The sequence below is a fragment of the Saccopteryx leptura genome, chromosome 11 (genome assembly GCF_036850995.1).
Source record: "Saccopteryx leptura isolate mSacLep1 chromosome 11, mSacLep1_pri_phased_curated, whole genome shotgun sequence".
In the NCBI taxonomy this organism is placed as follows: Eukaryota; Metazoa; Chordata; class Mammalia; order Chiroptera; family Emballonuridae; genus Saccopteryx; species Saccopteryx leptura.
Window position 1 is genome coordinate 13,723,745 of NC_089513.1, and position 22,231 is coordinate 13,745,975.

General features: G+C 46.4%; 1 protein-coding gene across 4 annotated transcripts in view; it reads right to left on the reverse strand.

The window, feature by feature from the left end:
• The window catches only part of NEDD4L (NEDD4 like E3 ubiquitin protein ligase), a 323,150-nt gene that overhangs the window by 176,625 nt on the left and 124,294 nt on the right, over nt 1-22,231 (reverse strand). The window lies entirely within an intron of this gene.

Consider the following 22,231-nt stretch of genomic DNA (forward strand, 5'->3'; position numbering starts at 1 on the left):
GACAAAAGATGCAAATCAGCACTTCATAAAAGAGAAAATACAAATATATGAGAAGATGCTCAGCCTCACTGACTAAAGGCACACAATATGATGTGTTTATCTTGCATAATGGCAAAGATTAGAAGACTGATAAAGACCCTGGCCAGTTGGCTCAGTGGTAGAGTGTTGGCCCGGCATGTGGATGTCCTTCCTGGGTTCGATTCTCTGTCAGGACACACAGGAGAAGTGACCAACTGCTTCTCCACCCTTCCCCCTTCTCTCTCTCTCTCTCTCTCTTTTCCCCTCCTGCAGCCATGGCTCAATTGTTTAGAACAAAGTTGTCCTTGGGGCACTGAGGATGGCCCCATGGCCTCTGCCTCAAGCACTAAAAACATGCCTCCACTCCTGAGCAATGGAGCAACAGCCCCAGATGGGCAGAGCATCACCCCCTAGTGCAGCGGTTCTCAACCTACCGGTCGCGACCCCGGCGGGGGTCGAATGACCAAAACACAGGGGTCGCCTAAAGCCATCGGAAATATTTATTTATTTAAAAATGTATTGTATAATAAATATGTATTTTCCGATGGCTTTGGGCGACCCCTGTGTTTTTCTGATGGCTGAGAACCGCGGCCCTAGTGGGTTTGCAGGTGGATCCCAATTGGGGTGCATGCAAGCATCTGTCTCTGCCTCCCTTCCTCTCACTAAAATTAAAAAAAAAAAAAGAAGACTGATAAAGAGGAGTACTGTGGAGCATGGGAAAAACTGCACTCTCAACTAACAGCTGGAGCCAAGTACTGTAATACTCAGGAGGGCAGTTCCCCCTTATTGATGAACACTGTATATGTTGATATCCTTCTGTACAAGAATTCAACCATAGGAATTCATCTACAGAAACACACGCATGCAGATTTTAAAATATTGTGGCAGAAGACATGGTAGCTGTGTGAACTAAAAGGACAATACCACGCTGCAATCCAGCATTCCTATCACAATTCATTCTTTGAAAGCAGTGGCGGTTAACTTTGATGAAATTCTTAGTACAGGCATACCTTGTTTTATTGCACTTTGCTTTGCTGAGCTTCACTGATGTTGAAGTTTTTACAAACTGAAGGCAAGCCCTCCTCCCGCCCCCTGGCATAAAGATGATGACTCACTTTGTGGTGGTGATCTGGAACCAAACCCACAATACCTCCGCGGTCTGCCTGTGCTTGGCAGGCACTGCTCGGAGCTTCTGGGAGCATCTCTTACTTTATTCTTCACACTATCCCTGTGAGACAGGCACCATTGCTCTCCCTGCTCTACAGACGAGAAACTCGGGCTCAGAGACGTTTTCAGTCACAGGGCCCTGAGTGCACATTTCTACCTCGCCTCTGCCATCTAGGCACAACCACATCCATAAAAGTCCCGGGAAGTAGGAAAGCTTGTCATCGGTGAGCAGAAACGGATGGGTCAGATGCACAGAAAAACAAATCCAGAGTCCCCACGTTGCATAGGAGAGTGACTAGATGGGTAGAAGTATTTCTTTAGGTGCCAAAAATTCAAGTCTAGTATTACAAGGGGCTGAGGAAACCTGGGAGCAACAATCAAGATAATTCCCCAGGAACATTCTTCCTCTAACTTTTCTTGTTGCTACCTTTATCATGCAGGTGCAAGCAGGAAGGAGGTCCTAAGACTGGAGGTGCCGGTATCTAGAGATGGCCAGGAGAAACATCCACTGCTGGCGCACCTCACCCAGGCCCTACCACGTGGCCTCAACCTGACAAATATTGTGACAGGTTCTTCTGAAGCGAAAGGGGCAAACAGGAGTCACAAATGGAAGGACCAGATGCAACCAAGAAGAGCCCAATGTGAAAACACCAGGGCCGTGACGAAACGGCACATGCTTGCAAGGGAGTGTGCAAACAGAGTTGGAAATAGAGGAATTTTAAATATGCATCATTAATATGGTCATAAACTCTGACAGGGTGTCCAGGCATCCAAACAAGCACCGGCCTGTATGAGAAGGTACCCAGGAAGGAGAGGTCTAAGAGAAGGAACCAGGATTTTTTAACTTCAAACCACAGAGCTGTGTAGCTGTCTCCACAGGAAAAATGTGGAAGGGGGCTAACACCATCTAGGTTTTTACATTTAAGGGGGGAAGAGAGGAGGAGGCTTGGCTATCCCACACCCCATCATCCACATCAGCCTCCATTTCATCCGTCTTAATTTGGAGAATGACACTCCCATCTTTTTCTCCAGACTCACAGATTCACACACATGGGCAGATACAGGGAGACTGTCCCTTTGTTTCACACCGGATGTTACAGACTTTCTGCACCTTACTTCTCATGTATCAGTTTCTCATAGACACCCCCCGAAGCCAACTGGAACAGAGCTCTAACTCTTTCTGTTCATGGCTACATAATGAGACACAGAACAAATATGCTATAGATTAGCTATTGTTCAACTGATGGGCATTTGTATCTTCAATATTTTGCCACTATAATAGTACAATAAACATCTTTATACATATGACTGCACACAGATGCTTTCATTTCTAGAAGACAGATATCCAGGGAAAAGGCTGCTTAGTGGAAAGGTATATTAAATTTTAATTTTAATATGCATCACCCATCTGCTTTCCAAATAAAGCATGGTAATTCACATTTCCATCAGTATTGTTAGAATACTGTGTCTACTACAACCCTGCTAGCAAGAGGTGTTATTTTTCTCTATTTTTACCAGTCTGATGGGTTTAAAATACGTAATGTCTCCTTGTTGTTTTAATCTGCATTTTCCCAGCAAATGTGAATTCTTTTTCATAGGTTTGCTGGCTGTCTGCATTTGTTCTCAGTTGAGCTGCACAATCTTTGCCCATTTTTCCCTGAGTCATGTTTTTCTTGCCAACTCATAATTATTAATGCAATCGACTGTAATGCCTTGTCTATTGTTACACATTTTATAAGTACCCCTCCCCAATGTGTCCTTCTCCCTCGGCCCCCAAGATTATACAAGTCGTTTCTTGCAAATTAGAATTGCGTGTTCCTAGCTGAAGATACTGGGATATGTTTCTCATTATAATGCAACACAGAGGCCCATTCCCTCCCCACCCCCTGAAAAGTTGGTGAGGCCAATACCATCCAACAAATAATGTCATATTTGCTCAACAGGACTGAACTAGTCATCTTATTATATATTAACTTCTCTTACTTTAATGAATAACAGTCCTGGATTCTCTGTTCTGTTCCATTGAACTACTTATGTAATCCTTTGTCAATACCTCATTGATTTGGTTCCAAACGCTTTCTTAGCATATTGTGATCACTTGCAAGCCAAGTTTTTCCCTTACTGGTTTTTCTTTTCCATATGTGTCTGGATGATTCTCGAGTATTATGCATTTATTCTTCTATATAAACTTCAGGATTATTTTATTCCGTTCGAAAAAGAGAAAGCGAAAACCCTACTACTTTAGAAATTCTAAATGGAATTTTAATAAATGTATTAATTCTGGAATAACCTATATTTATTTATATTTTTATTTTACTTTATATATTTTGCTAAAAAAGACACAAGTCCTATATACTTCTTTAATATTTTCCTAGGGTATTTGTTACTGTGAAAGAAAGGAATACCTAACTTCCATTCCAGGGCCTCATTTTCAAAACAAAGATGATAGTTTCTAGAGACTTCTTTTTTACCTAGCTACCTTGACAAATTTTCCTATTAATCTTAGAATTTTTTTTCCCTTTTTGCAAGAGGCTCTTGGATTTTCTAGAAATACAAATATTTCACTATCTTATTGCATGCTCTAGATCTAGAACCTTTCAGACAATGCTGAGTAATTATAAAAGCAGACATCCTTTCATAATTTCCAAGATTATAATTGAAATAATTTTAGTGTGTTGCCTTTCAGGAAATAAGTGTTTTGGAGTGATTTTTTGTACTATCTAGCCTTTTTAATGTTTAAGTCACTTATTTTTATTCCTATTTCACTTTTAAAGGTGGCACTACATTAGGATTGGCTGCTTAACTTGAACAAATAGCTGTCTGGCCTCGCTACTGGCTGTAAGAAGCTTTGCTCCATTAATACGCTGGGGTAAAATAATGGGTGATGATGACAAGAGTTCCTAATACTTAATCATTCCAGTATTACTAAAATAAACTATCGATTATAGAACATTGGTCTTTTGATACACTCAAGAGTGTATTTGCACCTGACCTGTGGTGGCGCAGTGGATAAAGTGTCAACCTGGAAACACTGAGGTTGCCAGTTCAAAACCCTGGGCTTGCCTGGTCAAGGCACATATGGGAGTTGATGCTTTCTGCTCCTCCCCCCTTCTCTCTCTCTTTCTCTCTCCCCTCTCTATAATGAATAAATAAAATCTTTAAAAAAAAAAAAAGAGTGTATTTGCTAATGAGTTACTTTAAATTTTTGCATGTACTTTTATTCAAAATATTGCTCTTGACTTTTCTTTAAAATTGATCAGGTATGGCCTGACCAGGCGGTGGCGCAGTGGATAGAGCGACGGACAGGGAGGCGGAGGACCAAGGTTCAAGACCATGAGGCCGCCAGCTTGAGCGCGGGCTCATCTGGTTTGAGAAAAGCTCACCAGCTTGAACCCAAGGTCGCTGGCTTGAGCAAGGGATCACTCAGTCTGCTGCAGCTCCACAGTCGAGGCACATGAGAAAGCAATCAATGAACAACTAAGGAACCACAACGAAGAATTGATACTTCTCATCTCTCTCCCTTCCTGTCTGTCCCTATCTGACTCTCTGTCTCTGTTGCCAAAAAATAAAAATAAATAAATAAATAAATAAAATTGATCAGGTACGAAAATTATGCTAGTTTTAGAAAATGGACTAGGAACCTTTTCATATTTCACCATGTCCTGGAATAGTATCAATAACATTTTATTGTTTTTTATAAAGGTTAAATTTCCTGTTTTTCAAAGGTTAGATGCAATTTTCTGTTTTTCAAAGGTTAGCTAAAACTCTGCTGGAACCCCACGGCGTCCTGGTGCCTTGTTCAATGGTGACTTTTAATCACATTTCCTACCTCTTCTCTGGTAATTGGTCTGCTCAAGGTTTCCCTGCTTCTTGAATCAGTTTTGGTAATTTGTATTTTACTAAGAAATCACCCCTCCATTTTCAAATATGCTGCCACAGGGCTGCTGGCAGCATTTTCCTATAAAGTGGATTAATCTCTTTATGTCTCCTTTCTTACTCGTATTATTTCTTTTTGCTCTCTTTTCCTGTTGGAATGGGAGTTTATTTCATGTAACTAGCTACTGGATTTATTTATCCTTTAAATTTTACTTTGTTGTATGAATTTTTACTTTTCTCTTTGTTGCCTCTCAATTTCTCCTTCCTCCTTTTCTGGGGCAGAGGTTTATTTAGCTGTTCTTTTTCTAATATATTATGATGCATACTCCAGTCCTTGATTTTTCATCTTCTTTAATAATAAAAATAGCTTTCCCTTACTAGGTGACATGTTGTATAATATTTAGAATTCTTATAAAGAACAAGAAAGAAACGTACTTAAGCTAATAATTTTAAGAGCCACCATGCGAAGAAGCAGAGGAACTGCTTCATCCGCGAGCTGGCATGCTAAGAGCAGGGGACTAATAAACAGCAGGAGGAGGAGGGCCGAGTTTAAACACATTACATCCTCTCTCTTATTGCATTCTTAGATTTTCACCCTATGTTTCACTTTTTTGGGGAAAAGTGATGACTGGATTCATACATAGGTTTTAAAACAAAAACAAAAACAAAAACATTTACCCCCAGAATAAATGCTCTAGTCAGTGTGCCTTTAACCTACTATTAAAACTTCTGTTAACAGACCAGTGCTCCATATCTAGGACGCCACATATCCTAAATCAACAAAGATCCGCTCTGAGTAGTGAACTTCCAACTGCAAGAACGTGGCTGAATACATTTGAGGTGCAACTTCAGGGCAGGCCGGTGCAAAACTCACAGGTAATCAGAAAAACTAATCATTCAGAACTCACGGTTTCCCGGGTTCAGTGATGTACCCTTGTAAGGAGCGACCTTGTCTAGGTGATTGGTTCAGACAGAAACTCTTAAAAATTGATTCCAGAGGGGTAGAAGAAGGTCTTGCTTACCCCAGGGTGGGCAGCTCTGGCCTAGCTAGAAAAGCAAAGATGCTACTATCTCCTTAATCCTTACTACAGGGACTTTCGAAGATTTAAAAGGTCCCAACCTGGCCTGGGGAACTTGAAGATGACACACAGATAAAATCACATTCATTTATGCTCTACTAATTTGGAATTATCTTTATAATCTGGAAAGCAGTTGGACTCACGTTTCCATTTTTAGACCCTATGACAACAGGCAGAGAAGGAGGCTCAACCTACTTCTGGGACAAATTTTAGAAGCTCTGACTCATATGTAAACAACGGGCGCACTAACCATTTACCTGTTAGTTAAAGCAAATGCTTCTATTTGGGTTCCTACCCTAAGTACTTGTAAGAACTGAAACCAAAAATAAATTTTGAACATGTTCTATATTTAATTTTTTTCACTTTGTTCCTGAATATTTTCCCCAGTGAATCTAAGTAAATAAAATATTACTATCAAACCCGTATTATAACAGAGACTCCTTGGTGGTAGAAACCATTGAACATTCCCCAGGGTCTTTGAAACCAGCGAGGAAGTACTGCGTCCCTTCCTGGCAGGCTACGTGAGCTTCCTTCTGGGAAAGGACTTCAGTCCTTCCCTTACACGAACACCATTTCACTTTTTACTATCTGCGGATCCTGACCAAGGGCCAGATGTCAGACTCTAGTTCATGGGTGCGACTGTGCCCCAGGAACATTACTGGGGGGGTGGACATGGGCACCACTGCTAAGTCACAGAGATGTTACCAAGGTGCACTAGGATTCAGGGGCCCTAAGCACGCAAGTCTCTGAGAACCTGCTGGCTAGTTTTGCACAAGCCGAGTGACCCAAGTACAGAGGACTCTTGAACAACACAGGTTTGAACCACGTGGGCCCATTTACACACCAATGTTTTCCAGTAAATACTGTAAATATATTTTCTCTTCCTTGTGATTTCCTTAATAACATTTATTTAGCTAACTTTATTGTAACGATACAGCATATACTACAAATATCATACAAAATAAATCGACTCTTTATGTTATGGGTAAGGCTTCCGGTCAACAGTACACATTTGTAGTTAAGTTTTGGGGGGAGTCAGAAGTTATAAGAAGATTTTCAACTGCATGAGAGTCGATGCTTCTAACCCCTGAGTTGTTCAAAGGTCAACTGTACCTTAATATATTCCTACTGCATCAGTAAAAAAAATAAGCCTGGAGAAAATATCCCCTATACTTTGTCTATATGCATATAACCCCAACTTCCTTGACCCCATTCTTCAGGGCAGGGCAACTACACACTATTCCAGAACTAGGAGTCAGTTCATACAGGCCCAGTGCTGGCTATCAACACGCAGTATTTCCAATTTCCCAGAAATATCTTTCAAATGGGTTATTTAATGGGCTGGGTATTTTTTTTCTGCACGGTACTCCAGTTTTCAGCTGTCAAAATTAAATGGGATAATCTCTGCTGTCCAACTTCAATGGCCATCAGCTACTTGGTATCATCAAGAAACAAACTGGTTGGGCCAGTCAAAATTTCGATAGCCTCATATTATATTTTGAAGGATGTACATGTCACTTTCTGGTGAAAATCTTTCTAACCATTTCTATTCTTTGCGAACAACTACAGGCTAAGGCTCAAAGAGAAGGGAGTAGACGTCAGAACCACAGTGTTGCACAGTACGGAGGACAAGGGGAGGGGAGGCACCGAAGAGGCTTCTTCTCGTACTGGGCGGAGCGGGGGGGGGCATATCTGAGGGTCACCCCCATCACAAGGCCATACTGTGGCTTCCTGCAGGCTTGTAGTGCTGTTTGTGCACCTAATGAGGCCAAGGAAAGGCGACCAGCAGGCCTCTGCCAGACACACACACGTAATGCCTCCAGTTGCTGCCACTTCAGTGGAAGAGCCTGTCCCATTGTCTCTGCTCTCACTAGGCCTCTCTCTGCTGTTTTGTATTCCTTATCCCACAAATCTTAACCAGAAATGCCAGATATCAACACCTAAGTTACCGCAACAGGCAAAGATAGATTTGTCTGCTGCTCAGGCGGGTGTGTCCCCCGAGGACTTGCGTCTGAGGGCAGGAGGTGGTGTCCCAGTACGAACGCAGCTCCACAAATACCACAAACTGGTCTGGTCAGACTGGAAAACTTGGTGTCCTCCTTATTTATTTATTTTTTTTAGTTTAATTGATTTTAGTCAGAGAGGAAGGGGGTAGAGAGGAGGAGAGAGAGAGAGACAGAGGAAAAGAGAGAGAGAGGAACGTCGATCTGTTCCTCTCTGTGCCCTGACTGGGGAATGAACTGTCAACCTCTTCTGCTTCCAGACAACACTCTAACCAACCAAGCTATCCGAGGTGTCATCTTTAATTGACTTCACTGAGTTTTATGAAGCCACGCTCAGCCTGGAAGTTCCAGCCTGCACTCAATGCATAGGGGAGGCATCTTTGCTTCCTCTGAGAATCACTTTATCACAATTACAAGGAATGAAAGGCATTAAGGAAGTCTTCATATTAAAACCAGTGTCTGAACTTGATCTCACCAAGCAAGTGGAGATGGGAGGAGGAAGGGGAGGAGGAAGGGGAGGAAGAAGGGGAGGAGGAGGGGAAAAAGAGAGAGGGGGAGGGGAGAAAGAGAGAGGGGGAGGGGAGAAAGAGAGAGGGGGAGGGGAGAAAGAGAGAGGGGGAGGGGAGAGAGGATGGGAGAGAGGGGGAGGGGAGAGAGGGGGAGAGGAGAAAGAGAGAGGGGGAGGGGAGAAAGAGAGAAGGGGAGGGGAGAAAGAGAGAGGGGGAGGGGAGAAAGAGAGGGGGAGGGAAGAAAGAGAGAAGGGGAGGGGAGAAAGAGAGAGGGGGAGAGGAGAAAGAGAGAGGGGGAGGGAAGAAAGAGAGAAGGGGAGAGGAGAAAGAGAGAGGGGGAGAGGAGAAAGAGAGAGGGGGAGGGAAGAAAGAGAGGGGGAGGGGAGAGGGGGAGGGGAGAAAAGAGGGGAGAAAGAGAGGGGGAGAGGAGAAAGAGACAGGGGGAGGGGAAAGACGGGGAGGGGAGAAAGAGGGGGAGGGGAGAAAGAGAGGGGGAGGGGAGAAAGAGGAGGAGGGGAGAAAGAGAGAGGGGGAAGAACCTAAGGCAGAATGGCACAGAGGAGAAAACATCGGAACACATATCAAACTTTTTATAAAAACCGCCCACTTTTGCAGTGCTGGTAGACCTGGTCCCTACCGTCCACTAGTGGGCGTTCCAGCTTTCATGATGGGCCAATCGCAGCGCTGTTTGGTTGCACGGTAGGGACCAGGTTGACCAGCACTGCAAAAGTGGGCGGTTTTTATAAAAAGTTTGACGACCCCTGACATATACTGTACACGGGAATACATGCTTGAGGAGAACCAAAGCCAAGTTGTCGGGTGAAAAAGGAAGTGAGAGGGAATTGGGTTGGACCAGAACTACATTCTACCTGAATACCAGGAAAAGGATCTGGGACCTTTTTTCACAATAATCTTTCCTAATTACTGGTAGTTGCCACCATCTCCCCATTAAATCTCACCTAATGACTAATGGAAAGTCTGAAATTTCAAGATTCTATATCCTCCGTGTTTCCTAGTCTTGATCTATACTGATGAACTTCATCGTCTCATTTCCCTCTCCCGAATGACAAACTCCACAGTCCCTATCAGCTGCCCCCATCCCTCACACACACCCCTCCCGCAGTCCAAGTAATCCAAGCTACTTATGATTATAAAACAAACTTTCAAATATTTTTACCAAAAACATTTCTCCTAAATATAACTTCCATGATTTTGAGAAAGGCCAAATATTTTTGCCAGGTGACTATATTTATCTTTCTTTCAATTCTGTTGTTCCTTTGGCCATTTGTGAACACAACAGATGCTCAGGCGTGTTGGCTCAGCGCTCTCCTGCTCGCTCTCCTGTTGACCCGTGCTTGTCTGAGTAGCAGCTAGAAGCTGGTGACCTTAAAACCACATCAGTTCATTAGCAATTAATTAAGAGGACTAATGATCCAAATAGCACAAAACACACATCGGTCATAATAAATGAGGATGCCTGTAACTGATTCCGTATTACTTACTATATTTGGTAGATCATCTTAGACTGCCTCATTATTCATAAAGCAGTTACTTATTCAGGTAGTCCAACTCACAACCCAAATTCTCATTGCTGTGCTCACAACCTATTATTTATTGGCTACTTGCATCTGATTCACATTCTATTTGATAGAATGCTGAGTTCTTGTCTTCCCAACTTTGAGTAAATTGCAGGACATAGCTGTTATTTCTCAAATGATACAAGTTTTTAGGGTCTGATTCACTAGTTATCATCTCAGACAGTCTGGTAAGACTTAATTTATCAGAGAGATCCACTACCAAGTGGAGAATTTCTCCTAATTATATAAAAAGTGAAAAGAATTTGAAAAAGTCGTTAACATTGACTAATTTGGGTACAGCTAACATAGTTTAGAAAAGAAAAGATTATCTGTTCCTTAGTATAAAAGACTACTTTAAAAAAATAACCTTTTATTCTTATATATTTACCAACACTTCAAATTATTATAACTAAAATCTTAACTCTGATATACTAAACCTCAGCACTGAATCTAGATAAATTATTACTTTCACGTACCAAAAACATTGACCTTCCAAAACTAAACTGTAAGAGAGACAAGAAATACTGAATGCAGCAGTAAGATTTTATTATGACAATGATAAAAGTCATAAGTGATTTGTAATCACGTTAGCTTTCCAATTCAGTTTTTGGATAATTTAAGGAGTATTGTAATTTCCAATTAAGTTTTATTTATTGATTGATTTTAGAGAGAGGAGAGAAAGAGAGAAAGGGGGTGGGGAGAGGACCAGGAAGCATCAACTCACTCTCATGTGTGCCTTGACCAGGCAAGCTGGGGTTTTGAACCGGCAACCTCAGCATTTCAGGTCAATGCATTATCACCTGGGCCATCACAGGTCAGGCAAGTTTTATTTAAGTATGCATTGAGGCCTAATATTATCAGGTATACACATACACACATGCACATGCGCGCGCGTGCACACACACACACACACACACACACACACAGCAGCAGCAAAGCAAAGAAATGGAGCTAAAAATAACACAATGAAACTCTTACATGGTGGTATACATACTAGCGAGCATTTTAAGGCCCTTAACATCAAAGATGAGAAAATGCACAATAAACTGAATAAACAGACAAATGGGGAAGAACGGCCATGAAATAAAAGCAAGAGCACTTGCCAATGTGAGGGTCACGATATGACAGAGATGAGCCCAGAAGGATGAGGGCTGTGCGTGAGGGGAATGAAGGCGGCACTAACAGGGAAGGACCCGCTCCTGAGGGCCATGCTGAGCCCCTCACAGCAGGAGGTCAGTGGGAGGCAGGGACAGCAGACTGGAGGGGGGGTATCCATTTGTTGAAAAGGACCTGCATGGCTCTTGTTAAACCACAGCTGTGTGCTCTCATAGGGAGGCCAACAGACCACCATGCTCAAACCCGACTACGCACAAGGTTCCTGGGAGTCTAGTTAACAGCAGACTCTGATTCAGTACAACTGGGGCTGGGCCCGGGATTCTACATCTGCAACAATGCCAGGTGACACTGCTGGTCCGTGGGCCACTCCTTGAGTAACACTGCCCTAGGGCACAGCCTGGCCAATGGCGGGCAGAGGGGAGGCGAGTGTCACAGGAGACCATCGCCTGCTGGGTCTCCAGTCCATAGGTAACATGAGAAAGAGGAGCCCCTGTCTAAGGTCTAAGGTTTCTTCTAGCTTTAAAAACTCGCAGCAGGAAGCGCAGTTCATAGCCCTAAGAGGTACAATCCTTACATCCGGTCTGAAAGAGAAGGCCAGAACTTGAGGGAATAAAGGTCATTAAGAGTTGTACATTTTATATTATCTCATTCCATTTTTACAAAAAATTTCAGGATGACAAGCATGTCCACTTATAGCGAAGGTAATTGACTCAAACTGATTCTAACTCGAGTTCTTCTACCTCCACGTCCAGCACTTTCCATACTGGTCCCTAGAATGCCACCCACAGGGGAGTGGGGTGGGGACCCTGGGCCTGTGTTCCGGCCAGCAATTTCAAGTGGAACTTCAGAAATCCATGCTAATTTTGCGTTTCTCCTGTAATATAGCCTTGTTTAAATACAAAAATAACATTCTTTAGTGACTTATCAAATACAATAGATCCACATGTATATTTTGTGACTTTATGGACCCAGAAGCCACAATTCCTTATTCCAGTTAGAGAGGCATTGAATTATACCAGGCCTTCTGGAGACACTGACATTTGTCACCCAGATGCCTTTGGAGGCCCAGCAAAAAGAAAGGACACATCCCATGTCCCATTGTCCAACGAGCACATGGCTGGTGGCACTCCCAGCCGATAGTGTTTCAACTGGCACCGACAAATGCACTTTCTGTTGCTGTAACTTTTTAACCTGAGCGTTCTGTCCAGTCTCTGAACCATACCCCTAGAAATGAGTCAGTGCAAAGGCAGGCGAATTAAAGTCACATAATACAGTCTGAAACTGCTCAAACCAAGTTGGGCACATTTTGAAAATAGAAACTTTATGGCTGCCCAGAGCAGAAAGCCATGAGGTGAACAAGGAATTCAACTTGAGGGCAGCCTATTTCTAAGAAAAAGAAAACAAAATTCACTACTATATCCTTTTACCAAAATGATGGCAATTTTTTAAATACGCTTTTCTATTTTTAGAACAGTTGTAAAATTACTGCAAAATAGTACACAGTTCCAACATACCCCTTATCGGGTTCTCCCGTTATTAACATTTCACGTGAGTATGGGACATTTGTCACAATTAATGAATCAGTTTGCTATGTTATTATTAACTGAAGTCCATACTTTATTCAGATTTCCTGGTTTTCCTGTTCCAGGACGTAATTTTGGCTGTCTTGGAATTCGAAATTCACCATAGGAAGGCTATTTAAACCAATGTAGCAAACAGAAGCATAAAGAACTAAAATGGTGCTTTCAACGCATCCTAAGCCCAAGAAAAATGCAAACTTTAGAGGAAACATCATCAAAAGTCAGCTTTTCAACAGACTAACCTTGATCTATAGCTACAGTAACTGCCACTTTAAAGAACTCACACTTGTCAAAGATGTAACAAGTCATAGGCATGAAAGACAACAAAATGGAAGTCAGTTTTGGACGCTATGACTGGTTCAATCATGCTAAGCAGGTGTGTCATTTAAATTAGGTCCAAAAATAGCTTGTTGGAGGGTCTGAACCCTCCAAAATATTTCTATGGGCACTACCTAGACTCATAGGAGCACACTCCATGGTCACCTTCCCAAAGTAAGTTTAATCGAATTAAGGAGCTAGAAAAAAGTGCATAAGTTAACCTTGAAGGTTTCAAAGTGCAAGGCAAGATGACATCAAAAAGTGTCGACAACAAGCACCTGATTAACTAGAAAGTGCATTCACTGAGCAGGCAAAAATAGCCCCAAGAACTAAAACAAGGAAGAAACCACATCAGAGTGATTAGAAAAGGAAGGTTAAACCTTCCAGGCAAGGTTTTATCACGAAAGAGAAAGTATTAACCTAAATTGACTGAGACTGCCTCCAGGGTCTAAGATTCCACAAGTCCCCCATTTCAGTCTTGGAAAACACCCCAAGGTCAGCAGCGGGGACACCCCTCCCCTATCCTTGGCCACAGAGGGTTTCTGAGACGACAGGACCCCGACCAGGTCTCCCCAGCAGCCTCCATGGAGACTTCCACCACGAATGGGGAGCTATCCCTGCCAAGATGGAAATGCGTCCTCCATTCAGGTGCATGATGCCAGCAAATAACTTTCCACTAAATAAATTATGTCACAATAAGACACTCTGCCAATAATTTGAACTTGAAAGAAATATTTTAAGACCCTAAAACTATGTTATATAATACACACACTCCACTAATTTCTCAATTAAACCAGGCCCCATTGAGCACTTTTGCAAAAAGAAAAACCAAAAACAACAAACCCCCACGTTTACTCCCTATGGATAAGCTACCCAGAGAGTTCAGGTATTCTAGTATGGGGCACTCCTTGGAGCAAGGCTTCTCAGCCTGGGCAGGCCTGACACTCTGACTGGGCACGTGTCTGTGGAGAAGGGCTGTTCTGTGCACTTCACACGCTGGGCAGTGCCCCTGGCCTGTCCCCACTAAAGGAAAGTCAAAAATGGCTCTAGACATTGCCAAATGTCCCCCAGGAGGGCGGAGGCGAAATTGGGAAGATTAAAGCAATTCAAAATATGTATAAATAAATACAATTTGAATAGCAATGTAAGATTTTGATGTGGATTAAATAACTTTTAAAAATATCTTTTATGAGACCGTATGTAAACTGGTATTTTCCTCAGAAAATATAATTGCTATGGATGACCAAAAAGCAACATTATGGAGTTTTTTCCCCCCTCAATGATTATGAGTTAGTACTTTTTCAAGCCATAAATAAAGATAATGTATAGACCTGATAATTCCCTAGAAACAATGAATGGGGGTCAGAAATCATTCTTAATCCTTTCCAACCCAGGATTCTAACGTAAACATCAGATTCTACAATGGGTAGCCAAACCAACCATGCGTAGGGCAGGAGCTGATGTGGGAAAGAGGCCAGCGTGCACAAGTCATGGCCACTGGGTGCCTGTGAGCCAACCCATCCACGTCCTGCCTGGGCGGACCGCAGGCGCACTGCCCAAGGGTCACTTTGCCACCATTAACAAAAACAGACCCCATTTCCTGGAAGAAAAAGAAGGCCAGGGAAAGAGAAAAAACACCATGGAGGTCTGCACCTTACAAATGCTTCAGGCGAAAGTCCCTGGGTTTCTGCTACATCGCTGCCTGATTTGGAGCGGGTGGAGAACCCTTCAACAACCATGTCAAACAGGAGGAGTCCTTCTGAAGGAAAACCTTAGAAGTTAAGGGCTGGTGCCACTGGATTTTTAAACACCGCTTGTAAATGTTGTTTCTTAAAATCGTAGAAGAGGAAATTTCTCATTTTTGTGGCTCTGACAGCTATGTTGTAGCTTTTTTCAGGTGTTAATGTGAATGTGTAGAGGTCACTGACACTATATATTGAGGTCAGAAAAAAGCGACTAACTTCATCTACCCTCAGAGCCACAAGACCATCCACATACTTCGTTCTTTCATGGGGAGAGGCCGAAAGGTGTCCCACCAGAAAGGCAGGGTAAGCAGATGGTGGCCGAAGTGGTCTAAAGGGACCCAGGCGGCTGGCAACTGCAGGGAGGACCTGCTGACCACACACTAGCATCACCACCTGGGTAGAAGGAGGTCAGCAGCCCTCCCGAACTAGGCTTACCAGGGTTGTCTCTGGGTTTCAGAGCCTCCAAACCCCCACCTCTCCGCGAGGCAGGACGCCCTGCAATTGCGCCCATCTGCTCACTATCTCTGGTTCCGCCTCATCTGGCTCTCACCCCGTCCCCCCACCTTCCAGGAAACGAGCACACATGCAGCGGGAGAACCGGCCGTGCCTGGTTCCCACAGGTGGGCAGAGGGCTGGCAGAGAGTAAATCACATGGGAGGACCAAGGAGTTCAACCTGCCTGGTACCAACCCAGCTAAATGTTAATCAAGGCACACACTCATTTACATCCAAGATCATTAACCAGGTGCTCAGGCCCCTCGGCAAGGGAGGGGAGTTCACAGGCTGAAAAAATGCAGTTAGATAAAGTCGCAGCCTCTTGTTGCCAAACACACAGTCCGGGTCATTCCGGGAGAAGGGCACCGCAGTGGCACACCGGGGTGTCTTGGAGGGGTGAAGGAGCGGGGGGGGGGACACGAGGGGGACACGACTTTTTTTCTCCCCCAGCGGCTCTCCACCCATAGCTGCAATTAATTTTCTGCTCTTCCTTATCTCTGAGGAGGTGGAACTGTCACCTCATGTGCAAGTGAGTTTCCAGGTTAAGGAATTCCAAACAGGTCAGGTCTGCAGAGTTTGTGTCTCCAATTCTCCAGACATCAGGGGAAGCTTCCCCTCTGAAGGCAACGGCGTAGACTCCACGACTTCAAGTCACACACAGAAAGGACGGCCTCTCCCTGCTCACGCAGCTGCCCTGCTGTTTCTCCCACAGCCAGGGACCCACGACCACGCAATGGTCAAGCAAAACAAGAAGTCACCATCAAGCAAACAAACAGGGTCAGAAGTTTGATGACACACGTGATGAACAGCTAGGGTTTTGAAGCTTTCTGACAAGAGTTCTTTCTGACATGGCCTCGCGTTGCTGTGCAAGCGTGGGCCCCCTCTCCTGCACGCCCCCCCACGACGCCCTCAGCGTGGGCCCCTCTCCCGCACGCCCCCCCCACGACGCCCTCAGGGTGGGCCCCCTCTCCCGCACGCCCCCCCACGGCGCCCTCAGGGTGGGCCCCCTCTCCCGCACGCCTCCCCACGGCGCCCTCAGCGTGGGCCCCCTCTCCCGCACGCCCCCCCCCACGGCGCCCTCAGCGTGGGCCCCCTCTCCCGCACGCCCCCCCACGACGCCCTCAGCGTGGGCCCCCTCTCCCGCACGCCCCCCCCACGACGCCCTCAGGGTGGGCCCCCTCTCCCGCACGCCCCCCCCACGACGCCCTCAGGGTGGGCCCCTCTCCCGCACGCCCCCCCCACGGCGCCCTCAGGGTGGGCCCCCTCTCCCGCACGCCCCCCCCACGACGCCCTCAGGGTGGGCCCCCTCTCCCGCACGCCCCCCCACGGCGCCCTCAGGGTGGGCCCCCTCTCCCGCACGCCTCCCCACGGCGCCCTCAGGGTGGGCCCCCTCTCCCGCACGCCCCCCCCCACGACGCCCTCAGGGTGGGCCCCCTCTCCCGCACGCCCCCCCCACGGCGCCCTCAGGGTGGGCCCCCTCTCCCGCACGCCTCCCCACGGCGCCCTCAGCGTGGGCCCCCTCTCCCGCACGCCCCCCCCCACGGCGCCCTCAGGGTGGGCCCCCTCTCCCGCACGCCTCCCCACGGCGCCCTCAGCGTGGGCCCCTCTCCCGCACGCCCCCCCCCACGGCGCCCTCAGGGTGGGCCCCCTCTCCCGCACGCCTCCCCACGGCGCCCTCAGGGTGGGCCCCCTCTCCCGCACGCCCCCCCCACGGCGCCCTCAGGGTGGGCCCCCTCTCCCGCACGCCCCCCCACGACGCCCTCAGCGTGGGCCCCCTCTCCCGCACGCCCCCCCCACGGCGCCCTCAGGGTGGGCCCCCTCTCCCGCACGCCTCCCCACGGCGCCCTCAGGGTGGGCCCCCTCTCCCGCACGCCTCCCCACGGCGCCCTCAGGGTGGGCCCCCTCTCCCGCACGCCTCCCCACGGCGCCCTCAGCGTGGGCCCCCTCTCCCGCACGCCCCCCCACGACGCCCTCAGCGTGGGCCCCCTCTCCCACACGGCCCTCTCTCACCCTCCCCCAGGACACCCTCAGCGTGGGTCCCCTCTCCCACACGGCCCTCTCTCACCCTCCCCCAGGACACCCTCAGCGTGGGTCCCCTCTCCTGCACACCCCCCCCAACGGCACCCTCAGCGTGGGCCCCTACCCCACAACGCTGGCAGGGAGAGCTCTCCAGCACGTGTGGACTAAGGTAAGCCTCCCCCCAGAAAGAGCAAGCATGGTCCTGGGTTTCCATTCCAGGGTTACATAATTCAATTTTCCTCCAATTAGATATTTCCCATACAGGATTATTTGTGGTGGAAGTAAAAAAAAAAAAAACAAAGCAAAGAAAAAAAAGTAGAACCGCATTAATTCCTGATAGTGAAATTAACCTCAAATAGACAACAGACTCCCGGAGATTAATGTCTAGATATATTTTTAAACGACATTTAATGCGAGGACTCTTGAGCTCACACTCAGGAAAATATTAAGTACCAGTTTTATTTTCTCTTGACGGGAATATAAGTTTATAGGTTTGGGGGCCGAGGAATGTGGGGGAAAGGACAACGAATAATAATCTCATTATCAGGCACCTCATTTATAATTTTAAAAGTTCATAACTTAATATCCATTGAAGAGCATGCCGCTTAACCTGTGTGCACCCAAGTGAAAGCTCAAGTTCAGCGTCAGGTGACTCATCCTCACGAATTTCTGCAAAGGTTATAAAACAAACGAGGAAGGTGTTTGTATCCCAGGAGGCCAATCTGAAACAATGAAGAGGCACACCTGTCCGGTGGTGACCTGATGGCACTAGCTATGCTTTAAATGAAACTCAACACACCATGAAGTCTAAAAGGTAATAAATAAGTAAATAAAAGGGCTGTCCCTCACTTCACCTGGGGTGAAATTTCTGAACTCTGCATGACAGAGCCGGCCACTGTGTCTATTTTCGACATTTCAGGAGCACCGAGATGACAAATGTAGTCATTTATTCACAAAAGGGAGGGGGAGGCACCAGCGAGCTGTCTCTGTATAATAATTTTTCAGTGCTCTGAAAAAGCAATAGGTTTCCAACAAGATGACAGAGGTTAAACAAAATTGAAAATTTTCATTCACTATATGCATTTTTCACTTTTGAAGCATGCAAAAAATGTTTAATGGGTATGAAAAGAGAGAAAGAGGGAGGGAGGGAGGGAGGGAGGGAGGGAGGGAGGGAGGGAGGGAGGAAGGAAGCCAAAATTCTGGCAAATTTAAGGCTAATGAATCCATTATAAGAGAACATTTGCCTTATAATAACCATGGAAAACAAACGGAACCCTCTGTGGCACTTACCAGATTCCAGGCAGAAGACCTTGTTTTAAAAGGCAGGAGAGACCGAGAGAAGCCGGTCTGGATGCGGGTGGTTGCCTGCTTCACCCAACTACAGCAGTGAGGAGCAGTGCTGGTCTCCGCCAGTCCCCTGTTGACAGGTGATCCACAGCCTGGAGCAGGAGGTGCCTCCGCGAAGGAGGCACGGAGGGGAGGGTTCTGCAGCAGCTACCGCCCAGGTAGGGCCGAGCTGCCAGCCAGCCGCCCTCGAGCTGCGCCCTCGGGCGCCGGGCTACAGCTAGAGCTAGCAAGCAGAAGCTGTCTGGGCTGGAAGCTGCTGCTTTGCCAGCCTGGCTCAGATCGGGAGCAAATTCAAACATGGGAGAGGGGAGGAAGCAGCACATCGGAGGCAGCAGAAGCCGTGATTGCAGGGGGGAACTTGGTGGATTCAAGAGCCAAAAAATTCAAATCACGACCCCCTACAGCACTGCCCCTGCAGCAAGACATCACCAACAGGGACAGCCAACTTATAGTGAGAGGTGTGCATGCCTGGCCGGGGTGACCCTGGAACCTCTGGAAGCCCAAGGCAAGCAGAATGCCCCTTTCTAAATATTAATAGCACTTTCCGCAAATGTTCATGCCAATGTTGAGAGGAAGGACATTCAAGGAAGTGAAGAACCACCCCCTGATTACAACTGTTTAAATAGCTGTCCGTTATCCTCATATATATGGAGTGAACACATGTTTTCATTAGACAAGGGTGGCTCTGGATTCTACCTCCACCACCTTACTAGCTGAGGGGCACCGGGCATGTCTCTTGGCCTCTCTCATCTCCTTATCTATAGAAATGAAGCTGTGAAGCCTCCTCCCTGGACTGTGGTCAGGAATCAGTGAGCTCCCAGGTGGAGTCAACTGCTGTCCTGAGTCGATTCATCTCTGTCCCTTCTTCACTCACTCACCCTCCACCAGCTTGTGGCTCTGAAATTACTGTCCTAAATCAGCAAACACTACTCTCTATTTAACCAACATCTCCAACAGGTTACGGAGGCCAACTTCAAGGTTATTCTGACATACAGCGATCAAAACCAGATCATACGACTCCTCAGATCAAAGTCTGACAGGGACACCACGTTGTAGCTCAAGTGAGAGGAGGTTCTTGCCCCAAACTCCTGTAACTTCCCACTTCGAGGCTGAGATCATGCCATCTTTAAGAGAATGGTAAAGAAAAGGATAGGCTCTTAATTGAGTCAGGACTTTTTTTTTTAATGCTGCCTTTAAAACGGAAATTATTTCTTAAAATGGAATTTATGGGTTACTTATACTACTACTCTCTGATATGAATGACAGTGGCACCAGTACCTGGTCAAGCTAGAGACCTTCACAAGGAGGAAAGTCCCCGAGTCCCAAGGGCCAAGAATATGCCATCGCCATCTGGTGGTAGGTCCTGCATATTGCAGTTGTGAACCCCACACCGTCTCCAACCCATTCCCTAAGAAGCAGCCGGTCCCAATTCCTCCTGCATTATATATTAACTCCCGACAACTAGTTTGGTTGCTCAAGGACCGCTGTTGGGCTTTCCCTACCAGATCTTCTTCCCAACCTTCCTTCTTTCCCACAGACTTTTGAGCAGGCCACTAACTAGAAGAGGAAAGATAAAATTTCTGTTCTTTGCCATCCCCTTGGTCACCCATCCTACAACATCTGGTGATTTGGTTACAAAGAATAAAACTTCCCAAGGCAGATAGAGAAAAAGAGAAGCAAAGAGCCAGTGTGTTCCTGGACTGTAACAGCCAGGAGCCAACTTGAAAGGAAAATATCAGGCAGGCCTCTCTACCAAAAGAAGAGGGCAGCTGAAGACCTAGAACATATGAGAGACAGCGTCTGAGCTGGACCTGGCCAGTGAGCACGACTTGGGCGGGATCAAGAGGGTGGTTCTGTGCAGCTGGAGTAGGGAAATCGGGTCACAGACAAACAGCGACCAATCAGGTGACGTTTGAAGAGCTGCTCCTGACCACTTCACTTCCCAGAAGACTTCATCCAGCCCCAGTGAATACATGTAGGTCCAGGAGGCCCTCAAAAAAAAGCAAGTTACCAAACAACCTTAGGAAAAATCTGCCAAAGGGAGTGAGGACCCTGAAGAACGAGAAAACTGGAAAACTTAACTCGAAGTGGCGGCAGGATGCTCGAGTGGAGCGCTAGGATGAAGGCAGTGCGTGCAGGTTTTAGAGGCAGCTGTGAAAAGGCCTGGGGGGCCAGCTGCACCACAGCTGGCCAGCTGTGTCCCTGCAGCATCTGCTTGGAGCATAACAGAAGAAGATGCCTCTTTCAGTTACACCAGATAGGCATTTTCAGGGCTGTATACTACGTAAAAAGCCCCGCCTTTATGTCTACATTACTCCAATTTATTATTTGAATCAACTATAAGATGAAGTACTTGTCTGATATTTAGTTCAAGTTTATACTAGGAGAACATGAGAGGGAAATTTTCAGATGGGCTGTCTTCCAATCAAAAGTGCATGCTCACCTATGAGCTAGAGCAAAGAAAAAACTTCTATACAAAATAGCTTGTATCAAGAAACACAGTCCCCCACACCTACAGCCCCCCCCCCACACACACACACACTGGCTTTGCCTTCTTCTTAGTCACTTTACTTTAAAAAACAAACAAACAAAAACAAACCTCTGCAAGCATCACAAACACAAGGCCCAGGCTACGCAGGTGGTTGTGCTGTACTGGAACATGACACACCCAACTCGGATGCCACGTCTTTAAAACAATCAGAAATTAAGTAAGCAAGCATGAAGACAACTCTGTACATTAAAGGATCCTTTTTCTTTTTCTTTTCCTTACATCTGGAAATCTATGGCCCATGTTCAAGGACCAGGCTGAGCTCAAAGTTGCAAACTGATGGTAAATAAACCCCTGGAGGCCAAAGACCCTAGCATCTCTCAGCATAACTAGACGGCTGCCGAACTCCAATGAAAGGCACACACAGGTACCCGTGGGCTGCACCCCGCACCCCACAGCCAACCCAGCACAAAGCGCTGCTGCTTGCTTGGGTTCCCACGAGAAACACAAGGATTGTCAATCTTGTGAAAACATTAAAGTAAGTGGTAAACTGTGACTAACCTGGATACGCCAGGCGTCGGGAGACCTCCTGATGCCATTTACTCCCTTCTGTGCTTTATGTAAGGGCAACCTAACATCCTCACCTTCCTGAAACCAGCAAGCCTCTCATAGGAACGTCATAGAGGAACCTACCTGCGGCTTTCTCCCCTTGTTACTAAATCAATGGCAGACACGCTGTCAGGGCGTTTTGAGAATAAGGGATCATTTGTGACCTTGAACCACTCACTCAATCTCCCGGTCCCAGAGCGCTCACAGGCAAAATGCAGCTCCTCCCCTATGGTTTCATGATCCAGGCGCGTGTATTTAGGAACCCAGGCTGGAAAAGCCAGCTCAA